The 14,219-nt window shown below is 29.5% G+C and overlaps 12 non-coding genes across 12 annotated transcripts; all 12 read right to left on the bottom strand.

Moving 5' to 3' along the window:
• Positions 1 to 3,016: 3,016 nt before the first annotated feature.
• Positions 3,017 to 3,088, bottom strand: N0V89_012692. Its single transcript has one exon. It is a non-coding gene; the product is annotated as a tRNA-Met (tRNA).
• A 99-nt stretch (positions 3,089 to 3,187) lies between these two features.
• Positions 3,188 to 3,260, bottom strand: N0V89_012691. Its single transcript has one exon. It is a non-coding gene; the product is annotated as a tRNA-His (tRNA).
• Positions 3,261 to 3,859: 599 nt separating this feature from the next.
• On the bottom strand, positions 3,860 to 3,932 carry N0V89_012690. The gene has a single exon. It is a non-coding gene; the product is annotated as a tRNA-Phe (tRNA).
• An 877-nt stretch (positions 3,933 to 4,809) lies between these two features.
• On the bottom strand, positions 4,810 to 4,881 carry N0V89_012689. Its single transcript has one exon. It is a non-coding gene; the product is annotated as a tRNA-Ala (tRNA).
• Positions 4,882 to 4,908: 27 nt separating this feature from the next.
• On the bottom strand, positions 4,909 to 4,981 carry N0V89_012688. Its single transcript has one exon. It is a non-coding gene; the product is annotated as a tRNA-Glu (tRNA).
• A 730-nt stretch (positions 4,982 to 5,711) lies between these two features.
• Positions 5,712 to 5,784, bottom strand: N0V89_012687. Its single transcript has one exon. It is a non-coding gene; the product is annotated as a tRNA-Met (tRNA).
• A 108-nt stretch (positions 5,785 to 5,892) lies between these two features.
• N0V89_012686 lies at positions 5,893 to 5,963 on the bottom strand. Its single transcript has one exon. It is a non-coding gene; the product is annotated as a tRNA-Thr (tRNA).
• A 4,756-nt stretch (positions 5,964 to 10,719) lies between these two features.
• Positions 10,720 to 10,791, bottom strand: N0V89_012685. The gene has a single exon. It is a non-coding gene; the product is annotated as a tRNA-Ile (tRNA).
• An 808-nt stretch (positions 10,792 to 11,599) lies between these two features.
• On the bottom strand, positions 11,600 to 11,672 carry N0V89_012684. The gene has a single exon. It is a non-coding gene; the product is annotated as a tRNA-Asp (tRNA).
• An 80-nt stretch (positions 11,673 to 11,752) lies between these two features.
• N0V89_012683 lies at positions 11,753 to 11,824 on the bottom strand. Its single transcript has one exon. It is a non-coding gene; the product is annotated as a tRNA-Lys (tRNA).
• Positions 11,825 to 11,851: 27 nt separating this feature from the next.
• Positions 11,852 to 11,924, bottom strand: N0V89_012682. The gene has a single exon. It is a non-coding gene; the product is annotated as a tRNA-Val (tRNA).
• A 1,048-nt stretch (positions 11,925 to 12,972) lies between these two features.
• N0V89_012681 lies at positions 12,973 to 13,043 on the bottom strand. The gene has a single exon. It is a non-coding gene; the product is annotated as a tRNA-Asn (tRNA).
• Positions 13,044 to 14,219: the final 1,176 nt, after the last annotated feature.

Raw genomic sequence — 14,219 nt, 5'->3', positions numbered from 1 at the left:
GGAAATGAGGCTCTCGCCCAGATGAAAGTAAAAATCATAATACAAGCTTTTACACCTATAACTAAACCACTTACTAATGTTCCTATTACTGTACTATAATTATCAAAGTTAATAACATTAAAATTAGATTCATTATCTGTTAAAGACATATAACTATCACCAGCAATATTTTGTAATAACAATAAATATGGATAAAGGAAATAGTTAAAGTCAAAAAGATAACCACCTAAAAATAAAATACTGTTTAAAATACAAATAAGTACAATACTAGCATATTCAGCTAAAAAGAAAAATACAAAAATAACAGCTGAATGTTCAGTCATAAACCCACTAACTAATTCTGATTCAGCCTCTGCCAAATCAAAGGGTGCTCTGTTTGTTTCTGCAATAGATCCTATAAAGAACACAAGGAATATAGGAAATAAAGGTATTATATATCAAATAGCTCTTTGAGCTTCTATAATAACAGTTATGTCTAAACTACCTGCTAATAACACTACAAGAAGAATAGCAGAACTTAATATTAATTCATAGCTAATTAATTGAGCTGTACTCCTTAAAGAACCTAAAAAAGCATATTTAGAATTAGCAGATCATCCTGCTAATAATATTCCATATGTAGCTAAGGAAGACATAGCTAAAAGATATAGTATACCAATATTGTAATCTAGTATCATTAAACCAGGACCATATGGTATAACAGCATAACCTAATAATGAAAATATTAAAGTTATAATAGGACCAAGAAAAAATAAAAATATATTCGCTTGTGTAGGAGAAACATATTCTTTTAATAAAAGTTTAAGGGCATCTGCAAAAGCTTGAAGTAGACCGTATCAACCAACTGCATTGGGCCCTACTCTTCTTTGCATACTAGCCATTGTTTTTCTTTCTGCTATGGTTATAAAAGCTACGGTTAATAATACAGGCACGGTAATAGCTAATACCTCCAGAATGGACATAATTGTTTGTAAATATAACATCGTTTAATAAAAATAGACTATTATAAAGTTACACATAAGGATGGCATATTTTAAAGGATAGTACAAGTATATCTGTTAAATAAATATATTAGATATTTTAATAATTTTTAGCGTGTAATTTTAAAGAATATCTTTGTAAATAATACTTATTTCCTATGCTTTATTTTAGAATTTGTATATTATAGATAAAACAAGATAAACTTTGTAATAGCACAAGTATAATTAATAAAATATCCGCTATCTAATATATAAATCAAACCATTTAAGATAAGGATTCTACCTCTAAAACTGTACCTATGATTTCTGGAGTTATAACTGGATAGTTATATGTGTGTTTAATATAGAAGTTATTAATCGATGACCCAAACCTATACTGATCAGAAATGGTGGAAGATCTTATAATAGAGACCAGCTTAGTTTTTTTTTCATTATCTAGGTACCCTGGGTGATTTAAAGAAACCCTGGTAATTAAGAGGTCTATTAGGGTTAGCATTATTATGTAAAAGTTGAGCTATTAACATTATACTTAATTTTTGCCTAGGATTAGAGGTTTCACCAGCTGTACTACCCAAAAAATTAGTATTAGCATTATAATTACTAGACATAAGCAATATACTTATAATTATAATACCTAATAAAAAACAACCTGTAATGAATCACACTTCAAGAATGGACATATTTGTTTGTATATATAACATTGTTTAATAAAAATAGACTATTATAAAGTTACACATAAAGATGGCATATTTTAAAGGATAGTACGAGTATATCTGTTAAATAAATATATTAGATATTTTAATAATTTTTTTTAATTGTAAATTTTTGATGTATAAATATGATGTATAAATATGATGTATAAATATGATGTATAAATATGATGTATAAATATGATGTATAAATATGATGTATAAATATGATGTAATATTTATATATGTATATTTTGTTAAGAATATCTTTTTTAAAATATATATCTTTTTTAAAATATATAACTTTTTTTTATAAATTACTTGGATAGCAGTAAGCCGAGTCTTGTCTTGTAAGATTTGACTAAAAAAAAGATTTATGCAGGCTTTCTTTTTAAATAAAATAAAACACGCTAGGTTTTTATTTTTTATATTTTCTGTGAATTACCTAGGCTTGTGCCTCACTTTAATCTCCAAAGTTATGTTTAAATCACGGACTTTCCTGTTATATTATGATCTTTAAGTTAATAAAGTAAATATAACTTACATTTTATATCACAAGTTAGATTTTTAATATTTTTAAGTATCTTTTCTTACCTTTAATAACAACAAACGTAATATCTTGACCTAGTTACTAAAACGTTAATACTTATGTTAAATATTCTGAGATTAGTCCGTTCACTATTGAAGAAATACCTATGATGCTCTGGAATATTTCAAATAAACTCTATAATATTATTAAACCTACTAATGTTTTTATTACAAACTTTACACATAGTCATTGTATTGTTAAGCTGTTAACTCTAAAACCTCTTTGCGTAAAGGTAATTATAATAGGGCTATTATTTATTTCATTTATAAGATTTGTTCTTATGTCATCTAGAAAATAAGTTAATTCCGTTAATTTATATAGAAAACCTAGAAAGCTGAAACCTTTTGCAATATTGTTGGAATTAACCTCACCACTATTACCACCAGATCCATTCTTACCCTTGATGCACTATTACCTCGATAATTCTTATAACCTTTGTAATTAACAGTATTATATGTGTATTGTTGTCAAATGTTTGACTTTGTGAAGCAATAGCATCTTTAACAGGATAGTAATATTCCGTCACACTTTAAATATATTTACAAAATCTGAGTCTGCCTATGGGTTTGAACCATATAAATAAAAACATATTTATGCCTTTTGCACAGGCTTTTTTTGTGTATGCTAATATATTAGCTGAATTTAATAAACTTTATGGGATAAATATAAATGTAATAAGGATACCACTGCTCATACAACGGATTCCATATAATGTTATGATATAATTAGTGATAGAATTAACATTTTTTGTTGTTTTAAGCCAGGAGAGAAAATTGAATTCCCATTCTTAATGCATGAAATTAATGTTCTACCGATTGAACTATCCTGGCTTACTCACCTAAATTCGCCATATTTTCGATCTTACATAGCTCAAAAAGAAGCTGTGCAGTATTTTTTTTTATAATTGTCGTTGAGAAGGCCTGAGCCTGGGAGGATACCCTGAATCGAACAGGGAACTTACTGTTCCACATACAGTTGTTCTACCGATTGAACTATATCCACCTTAAATTGTTTGTTCTATGTAGGGGTGATTCGAACACCCATAAGTAAATACCAAAAATTTATGACTTACCATTAGTCTACTACATATTAAAATAAGTATTTCAATTATAAACAATAGTTCTTTCAAAAATAAAAAGTCTTATTTTGATTAAGTATTTAATATATTTAAAAATCTATGTATAGAATAAGTTATAAAAATAAAAATTTTATGGGTAATAAGACTCGAACTATATGAATTAACTTCACCCCGTCCTAAGCGGACCTGTCTACCAATTTCAGCATACCCATTTTTTTCCATTTAAATTAAACTAAATATATGAATTCTTAATATCCCCTTAGAAATTTTTAAAGGGTAAGAAATAAAGGATTCGAACCTTTAACCCAATACACTGATCAAGATATATTTTGCTCTACCAATTGAGCTAATTTCTCTTTTGTTTAAAAATTTTCTTGCTCTAATAAAAGTACAATAAAACCACATTAATCTATTTAAACCGGAGTGGGATTTATATATGTCTCGACTGTGGCCAGTATCTACTAGCTGATATAATTACCACTCTTTCTTCTATAGAGGAAGATCGATGGTTATCTACTCACCTTGCCCAAGATAAGATTTGAACTTATAACCTAAACACCTTCAAAGTTTCGCTCTACCAATTGAGCTACCTGGGCTTTTTTTTTTGTAAGTTACCCTATTTATCTACAGCTAATATACTTCATCTATTTTTAAAGACAGCTCCATTCTTTTTATATTTAGAATAGTTCATTCACTAATCTTTAAGAAATTAGCAGCTTGTACATTATAATTAAAAAGTTTTTCCTTACCTGTTTCAAGATATAGTTATTTAACTGGTGAATATAGACGAGATGAAAAAGACATTTTTAACTTAGACTCTTCACTGTGTTCTCTACCTAAAAAGGATGGTTATTATTATTTCTTTCCTTCATTTGTACTATAGTGGAGTAAAAATGCTTAAACCCTAATGAAGAACCAGCCAATTTAAGTATATTGTAGGTTGATTTTATAGTATCTAAATAAAACTGTTCTCTCAAAGTAACATCTTCTTTAGCACAACGCTCAAGTATCTCCAACCTGAATACACTTAAACCATACTTTAGAATATCTGAGTATATAACAGACCTATGTTTATATGTTTTAAGATAATTAGTATCTAAATAACATTTAATTCTTCTGTTTAGAACCGTACTACTTCCTACATAAGAACTACCAGTAACTGTATTTATTCACCTGTAAACACCAGACTTACCTTTATTATCCTTTCAAAATTCTGCTTTCTGATCTTCCATGTTATCATACACGAATAGGGGAGTAACGGATAGAACTTAATTTAAAATTTAAATCTTAATAGGAAAAGGAAAATAAACTTACAAATAAATAAGGTATTAGAAAGACGCAACATAAAAAGCTCAACATACTTTTTTGTTTTTAAAGAAATCAAAAATAAAATACAATCTTTTTTGCAAAATGATCTTTTGTATTTTTATATAATAATAAATGAATAATAATTTTAAATTTAATTTTACCATCTGGAGATATTAGGACTCGATCCTAAAATAACGATATGCAAAATCGCAGTTTTACCAATTAAACTATATCCCCTTAAGTTTATAAACCTTTATTTTTGTTAAGCCCAAACGGGGTTCGAACCCGTGCATAGAACAGTGAAAATGTTATGTCTTAACCACTTGACTATTGGGCCTTAGAGCTGATATAAAACTTAAACCGATAGTTTAAAAAGATAACTAAAGATGATAGCTTAAACTAACAGCTTACAATGTTAGCTAAAATGCTAGTTTAATTCTGCTTTTGCTTCTGTAATAAAATAATAAAGCATGTGTTATACAAAAATATAATGTTTATATAACTGTGTAACTAAAAAGCATATCAGAAAAACAAAAGTATATACGAAACAAATTATAGTAGATTGAAAATACATACTAAAAAAAGGAATAACAAAGTAAAATTTAAACATATAAAGCTAAAAAGCTGAAAAATTACTAAACTTTAATAATCTTTTTTATTAATAATAGCAGCATATTTTATTTAGGCTTATTTAAAGCCTTATCCGAAGAACGACTTGAACGTTCACGACATAATGTCAACAAAGCTTAAATTTGTCCTGTCTACCAATTCCAGCACTCGGATTTTTTTTTATGAATAAAACATAAAAAAAAAAATGTTTTATAAAACAAGCTATAGTGAATTACATATAAATTTTTTCTTATATAATTCATAAGCTAAATTGATTTATAATATATTTTTATAGTATGCTCTCTGCTTTGTAAGTATTTGGTAACTTTACGTGTAAATACGCAGTAGTGTTACATACTGTCGCCCCCCCCCACCTTTTTAACCAATTACTGGCCTACAGTAGGCGAATACAGGTTTAGTGGGTACTAGTATGCATAGTGGATGTAGATCTCACCTTTTAAGGCCAGAATGATTCGAACACTCATCTGAGCTATTATGAGCAGCTTGCTTTACCTATTAAGCTATAGCCTTTACGTGTATAGAGGCTATGCGGACAGAGGATTTGCACCCCTATTTACTGGGCATGAGCCAGGTATGTTACTATTACATCAATCCGCATTAATTTAGATATCTGTAACTAGCCCGGTACGAGATTTGCACTCATATCTTCCGATTACAAAACGGGTGCATTACTATTATGCAAACCAGGCTAAAGTGTATTTTTTATGATAAGTATGTTATTTAGTTAGTGAAACCCTGTAATTATCAACTAGTTAATATCCTAGTTCCAAAAAATTAGTACTTTATACCTTAGAACATCAAAGCCCTTACAGCCAAAGCCTATTATCCATTGCAATCGGTTACCATCGCCACGGCGATAGAATGGAATAATTACAGTCTAATATGTTATAACTAACATACGTGCGGATCGTAATGTTATACTACGTTTCTAAGAGTATCCTAAGGTAAGCTTCGTGCCTAGATGCATTCAGCACTTATCTTAACTAACATAGCTTTCCTGCCATGCCTATACTATAAATAAATACTTGAGTATTAAGTATTACCAATCGTAACTAGAGTCATCTTTTTTAGTGTATTCCCTAGTTAGATGTTTTGAATTTGATATAGGAAATTAGTTTTTTACAAATTAATCTGTATTACTGTTCTTATTCACAAGATACCCATTATCCATTTACTAAGAATAACCTATTCTCGTTCTCAACCCTTTTTATCTCAGCGTATAAACAACAGGTAAACCATAGGTTACCATACCCAACTCCTTTCGTACGAAGGGGCTATCCTTATTTTACTCTAATTTCCTCTAGAAGATAGAAACCATACTGTCTCACGACGTATTTAACCCAGCTCGTGTAGCTCTTTAATCGACGAACAGTCGTACCCTTCATGATTCCTACATTCATGTGGATGAGCTAAGCCGACATCGAGGTGCCAAACTGCGCACTCAATTTGTACTCTCTGGCGCAATTAGCCTGTTATCCCCAGCGTAGCTTTTTCAATAATACAAGACCTTTCCTTACTGCGTCTTGCGGTCTTTATGCCCTGCTTACGCAACTGATAGACGTGTATGTCAAACAGTAAAGCAAGATTAAGCCATTAAACTTTGGAAGTATATATCAATATCATTTTTATTATGATTAAAAATAACTGATAGTATTATCTATATAAAAACTTGTAAGTAATTATTAATGATTAATACCATATATACACCTATTTTCCACATAGGTAAAATCTTACTTAGCTTAAATTGTTTTAATTCTAACTCAAATAGAAATATAACTGAATTAGTTATAGATACTTAAACCTTTATTTCGTTTCTTGACTAGTGAATAGTCAATTATGCACCTGGATTGCACATATAAAGTAAATATAAAAAATAACAAACTAAATATAATTAATTTAAAAATACATAAAGCAATAATTTAATAAAGCCCTATGTATTTTGCGTATTGCATATTACAAAATTAAATTTGGATACTCCCAGGTACTCTTTATGGGATCTGTGCCCCGCATAAACCATCTGCTAGCCATTGTCTCCTGAGATTTATCTCCTTTTCTGGATTACCTTCAGACGTCGGTAAACAATATGAATGTAAACATATTCTACTGATATAACAGTCAGAGTAAAGGTGTTTCAATTGTGTATAGCAACTACCTTATTCACTAGAACCTGTCAAATTATACCCTATAACTAGTAACAGTAAAGCTGCATGGGGTCTTCTCGTCTATCTAGAGATAGGCAGTATCTTCACTGCCATTCCAATTTCACTGAGCCAACCATTGAGACAGCTGTTGCATCGTGAGATCATTCATGCGCGACATCATTTAAATGCCAAGGTATTTCGCTACCTTAGGACCCTTATAGGTAAGGCCGCCATTAAATGGGGGTTCCTTCAAAACCTAAACTATTTTAGTCGTCTAAGAAAATCCGTTAACCAGCCATCATTGGGCAGATAGCGCACTCTATACATTGATTTACATCTTACGCAAAGTGCTGTGTTTTAATTAAACAGTCGTGCAACACCATTCTATGTCTCCTCTTCCTATCCGATATTAATCAGTAGGAATGGCACACCTTCTCCCTCAGTTACGGTGTCAATTTGCCGAGTTCCTTAATGGTTGTTAGCTCAAACGCCTTCGTATTCTCTACTAGCTTACTTGTGGTAGTTTTTAGGTACGGTTTTTTTTCTTAATCTTAAATTGAGCTATAGTTTATTTCCTAAGAAAAAAAATGCAAAAAAATATTTTAATACTTTTATAGTTTTTTCTCTTTTCGCCCTCGGAATTCATATAATTCCTTCAGAAGTATGTTTTTTTTCCAGAACATTTTACTCTAGTTTATGTTGTCAAAACATTTCCTTTTTCCTCATCACTTTACCCTTTAGGTTAAATTTAGAGACCGATTTAATCCAAGTTCAGCCCTTATAGGGATCATTCTCCTCGACTAACCCATAAGCTTAAGGCGAGAGATTACTCTTTTTCGTTACTCATGTCAGCATTCTCACTTGGGATATTTTATTGTAATTTACTGTTTATGCAGCCAAGCAAACAAACTTTCATCTATATATACAACGTTCATCCTACTCGATAATAAATCTACAGGTGTTGTTTGATTTTGCAAAGAGTAATTGCTATCTGTGTTTTTATTGAACTCATGGTACCTTCCTCTTATATAGATATACCTAGCATCTGTTTGCAATACTAATTTACCCAACGTTCCGCTACCCCATAAATAATACTTAAATAACTTTAAGTATATTAAAATAGGCTTAACTTATTCCTATCTTTAATGATGGATCCTGCTTAAGCCTAATAATATTCTTATGGACAAGGTGTCGGTGTTTTGTTTTAGATCCGTTATATCTTCGGCGCTTTTAACTTTTAAGGTTAACTAATTAACCTTTTGAACCAGTGCTCTGTTACGAGGTCTTTAAAAATGGCCGCTTCTAAGCCTATTTCCTGGTTGTATAGTTTAAATACTTCCTTACTTTCACTTAACAAAAACTTTGGAACCTTAAACACTTGTTCTGGGCTGTTTCCTTTTGACATACATATCGTTAAATGTCTGATAGTTCAACATTCATCATTGCCCTTCCGAGAGCAAATCCTCGCGAATAGAGTCTTCACGACCCCCCCATATGCACAGGGCATTACAATCCTAAAGAGGGTATATAACCCCAAAGGGTAATAAAATCCCTCCGAAAAATAATGCACAATTGTCCGAGATCACAGTTCTGTACCTGCTATGATGTAATTAAACCACATACTTACATATGTTTCGCGGAAAACCAGCTATAGTAGTCAGGATTGTCTTTCACTAACTTACCACAGTTCTTTGGATATCTTTACAACGATAACCCATTCGGCCTTTTATATGCCTGACCATGGTAAGATCACTACTCTTCGGGTCTCTATTTAGATACTAATTCATTAATTAATAATTGGATTATCTAGGCAAATTATATAATATTAACGTCTAATCTTAGAAAACAATATTAGCTTTCTATATTAGAGTTTTATGTTTTATTTTTAGTTACTTGCTTGCATCTATTAGAACTTGCTGACCCATTATACAAAAGGTACGCTCTCATATGTTTATTAAACTTACCTTGAGCTGCTTATAAGACTACAATTTATTTCTGGTTTCCTTCACAGTACTTTACTCTATCGCTTGTATATTATATTAAGGCTTAGAGGAAGGTTCCCCCTTTATTCAAACAGATTAACCCATTTTACTTGCAGCCTATTATCTAGTTTCATTCACACTACTCATAGAATCTCGTTTGATTTATTTTCCTGAAGCTACTAAGATACTTCAATTCACTCCGTTTCAGTCGAAAAATTTAGCCATTGGGTCTTTTGAATTATACCCAAGTTTTATTTAATATACAGCTTTTTAAGCTCTCTAATAGTCTCTTTATATACTTGCCATAAAATTACCTCTTAAAATATATAACAAATATTTTTAAGAGTTTAAAATTATGAAATAATACATTACATATCAAATACATTACTATATATTTATATATACAATTTTTTTTAATCATATATCGGGTTATTATGATTCGAACATAACTATTCCTCAACCCAAATGAGGCGCCTAACCAACCCGGCCCTAACCCGCTTATAATGCTAAATGTATTTTATAAAAAACATTATATTTATAAAAACACTTTACATTTATATAAAAAACATCCTATTTATAAAAACATCCTATTTATAAAAACATCCTATTTATAAAAACATCATACCTTAAAAACACCATATATTTATAAAAACATCCTATATTTATAAAAACATCGTATACCCTATAACTAGTAACAGTAAAGCTGCATGGGGTTTTCTCGTCTATTTATCTCCTTTTCTGGATTACCTTCAGACGTCGGTAAACAATATGAATGTAAACATACTCTACTGATATAACAACCAGAGTAAAGGTGTTTCAATTATGTATAGCAACTACCTTATTGACTAGAACCTATTAAACTATATTTTTATAAAAACATCCTATATCTATATAAACATCTATTTATATAAAAATACATTACAGAGAATATCCGATTCGAACGGATGTGGTTTTTCAACCAAATAAGTTTCAAGCTTATCACTATAAACCACTCAGTCAATTCTCTATTAATTTATAAAGCTTATGTTTCAATGTATAATCCTAGTTTTATAAGTAACTGTAAACTCTATAAGTTAACTTTAATAATTGATTAATTAAATTAACGGAGTACTTGTTTTTAAATATCTTTAAGGCCAGTTGTTACTAGTGAACATATTTATAAACATATATATAATTTTTGGTAAACAATATAAATGTTATTTAGAGTAAAAAATATATTAAAACATAAAATATATTTTTCACCCTTAAAGTGCGTACAAGACTCGAACTTGTAAGAACATGTCCGTAGCATGTCATTATACCAATTTAACTAACGCACTGATTGATTCCTCAACGAATTGAACGTCGATCACATCCTTATCAAAAATGCGCTTTACCTATTAAGCTAAGGAACCTTAATTATATAAATAATAACATAATATTAATAGAATATCCTTAAAAAAATACAACAACTTAAAATGAGATTTAAAACATTTTTATAAAAAAATTATTAAATTCAAATAAGTGGTATTATAAATTCGAATAAGTGATATTATAAATCTAAATTTATAAACAATATAAGAATATTATCTAGTAATTAATATTTATACTATAAAAATAGTTTTTATAAAATAAATAATCTTAAAATATCATTATATTTATAACAAGAGCATCCAGACTTGAACTGGAAATTTGAAGTTTGAAGCTTCCTATTTTACCAATTAAACTATACTCTTTTTAATAAAATTTCTAACACCATATAATGTAACTAAGGAAGTGTCATAAACTTAAAAATATATTTATCTAAGTTAAACTGTATACCATAAACTATATCAAGTTCAATGTTCTTTTTTTTTTTAATATATAAGTTAGCATAGTTAAATAATTTTATGATAATTTGGTTATTATATTAATTTAGCTATTTATATAGACATAGTAGTTTCCCTTTCCGGAAAAGAGTGGATTTGAACCACCAGGTGTTAAACACAATATTTAGCAAATATCTCGCCTTACCAATAGCAACTTTTCCTTTCCTGCAGGTACCCTTAGGGTTCCTAAAGGAACCCTACAAGGGTAGTTATAAATATAGTCTTGTTAAATGTTTTATATTTTTAAATTAAATATAATCTTAAAATCAAATACTATGTTATAATAGAATACAATGTTAGAATCAAATACTATGCTATAATAGAATAAAATGTTAGAATCAAATACAATAAAATACGAGTTAGACCGGACTCGAACCAGCACCTCCTTTCGTGACAAGAAAAGCCTCTACCAATTAAGTTACTAACTCTACGGCTAACCGAATTCGAATCGGTATAAATCGTTTGGAAGACGACAAGTTTACCATTAACCTATAGCCGTATATATTCACAAGATCTAAGGGACTTGAACCCTTATAATAATGATTAAAAGTCATACGCTTTACCATTAAGCTAAGATCTCTTTATATCTACCCACGGCTGTGGGTGGTAAGAAATAAGTGATTCGAACACTTAACCTGCCGCGTGTAAAACGGATGCTCTACCAATTGAGCTAATTTCTTTTTTTTTTTTATGTATAAAAATATATATATTATAATATGATTACAATGAATTCTTTTTTTCTTTCAAAGTTATAACTATACAACCCACCATCGCTAATAATAGTATAATAGAAGTAATTATTAATCATATAGAATAATTACCATATAATATGTTTCCTATACTTGTTATATGAGAAGTTTCTGCTAAATATCCGTCTCATGATACAGATGTTACATTCGTTAATTTTTTTTTATACTAAAATTATAGAATAAACCATTAGTCATCACCATGTAAGGTAAAACATTATTAACAAAATAATTAAAAAAACTACCTAATAATATAGCTAAGGGTATACTATTAATACTGTCTATTAGCAATTCAGATATTCTTACATTTATTAACATCAATATAAATAAAATAATAAATAGATACAGCTCCAATATACACTAACAAGTAAGCTATTCCTATAAAATTTAGTCCTGTTAAAATTAAATAACCAGAGATAGATAAAAATAAACCTATTAAAAATAAAACAGATACAATAGGATTTTTACTTATAATAACTAATATACCGAATAATATGGCAATTATGTGTAACAAATCTAAATTATATACACTATAACCATTAAATGTAGTTTCATTAACTATATACAACATATAAAATTGTTAATTACCAGTTTCATGACCATTCTTAGACACCTATTACATTTCTAATCACTAGACTACATTTCTAATCGCTTTATTCCACTTAAAAATTCTTATATTACGCTTAAACAATTCTGATATCACGCTTAAACAAAAAATCCTAAAATGAAAGTTATGACTATTTCAGCCCATAATGCAAAAAAACTAAAAATGATAGTTATGACTATAGCTAAGAAATAATGTAATAGGTAAATAAAATTCTTGTAAATGTTTGAAAAGTAAATAACAAGTTTATATAAAATTGTAAGAAATGTTTGAAACTAAAATATAGGGGTAATTTAAGGGTATTGGATATAGACTATTTACTTTTAATTCGCTAATACCACAAGCCCTTAAAATAAATCGAGCCCTTAAAATAAATCGAGCCCTTAAAATGAATCGAACATTTATCAGAATATTAACAGTATTCTGCTCTACCGTTGAGCTATAAAGGCTATTAATTAAAATATTATACCCAAATATCTAGAAAGCTATTTTACCCTAAGGAATGATATCACTTTGGCTAGGAGACAAGAGATTCGAACTCTTAAAAGCACAAAACTATTGAGTTTACAGCTCAACCCTTCTTACCAATAAAGGAACTCTCCTTTATATTATGTTTTAAATACTTTTTAATATTTTTTTTAGTTTTTACGGTTGTCTTCGTTTTTCAACCGTTTAACTGTCCGGTCACTTTTCAACCGTTTTTACTGCTCAGTAGTTGTTTTTTTTGCTTTAAAAGTAATAGTATTAGATAAAAATCTATTTTAATAAGAACACTTAAAAATCTATTTTAATAAGAACACTTAAAAAGCATATTAAAATCACAAAGTAAACAATATATGAGCCTGGCTATGGATTTGAACCATATAAATAAAATCATATTTATGCCTTTTACACAGGCTTTTTTTGGGTGTATCGTTAATATTAATTAATCCCGGGCTAGTTCCCCAACCCGAACCGTATTTCGACTTAACACCAATTAGAGTCACGCATACGAAGATTCTTCTGTCAAAAGATCTAAACCCATAAATTTAGAATACCAAACAACAGCCACCAAACTTATTGCGCATACTCCTTTCAGCGCCTGACGAGTGGTTAGTACCTATCTGAGATAAGATTCACCGTGATGTGATTACTCACGATTACTAGTAATTCCTTTTTCATGCAGTCGAATTTCAGACTACAATCCATACTTTATCCTGTTTTGGGGATTAGCTCCAATTCGCATTATTGCATCCCTTGTAAAGGTACATGTGGCACGTCTATAGCCCACAATATTAAGGCCATGATGACTTGTCTTAGTCCCTGTTATCACATCCAATTGTAGGTGGAGAGCTGTCTTATTGTATTAAATAAAACAAGGGTTTACGTTAATTTAATGGACCTAACCAAATCTCACGACATTAACTGAAGACAGCCATGCAACGCATGTGGTCTAAACCTTAGGTTTACATATAAAGTAAACCTCTTTTTTTTAGATCATTCAAATTGTGGTAAGGTTATTCGAGGATCATCGAATTAAATAACATACTTCACTACTGGTTTCAGAAACGGTCTAATGATTTCAGTTCCTGCGTTGCCACATTACTCTTGAGGTGGAGTGCTTCCACTTTCATTTATAGTTCAGC

Source organism: Didymosphaeria variabile, assembly GCF_027946475.1.
Source record: "Didymosphaeria variabile strain IMI 356815 chromosome Unknown scaffold_11, whole genome shotgun sequence".
In the NCBI taxonomy this organism is placed as follows: domain Eukaryota; kingdom Fungi; phylum Ascomycota; class Dothideomycetes; order Pleosporales; family Didymosphaeriaceae; genus Didymosphaeria; species Didymosphaeria variabile.
Note: the sequence above shows the minus strand (reverse complement) of the source record. Positions and strands in the feature narration are given on the sequence as shown.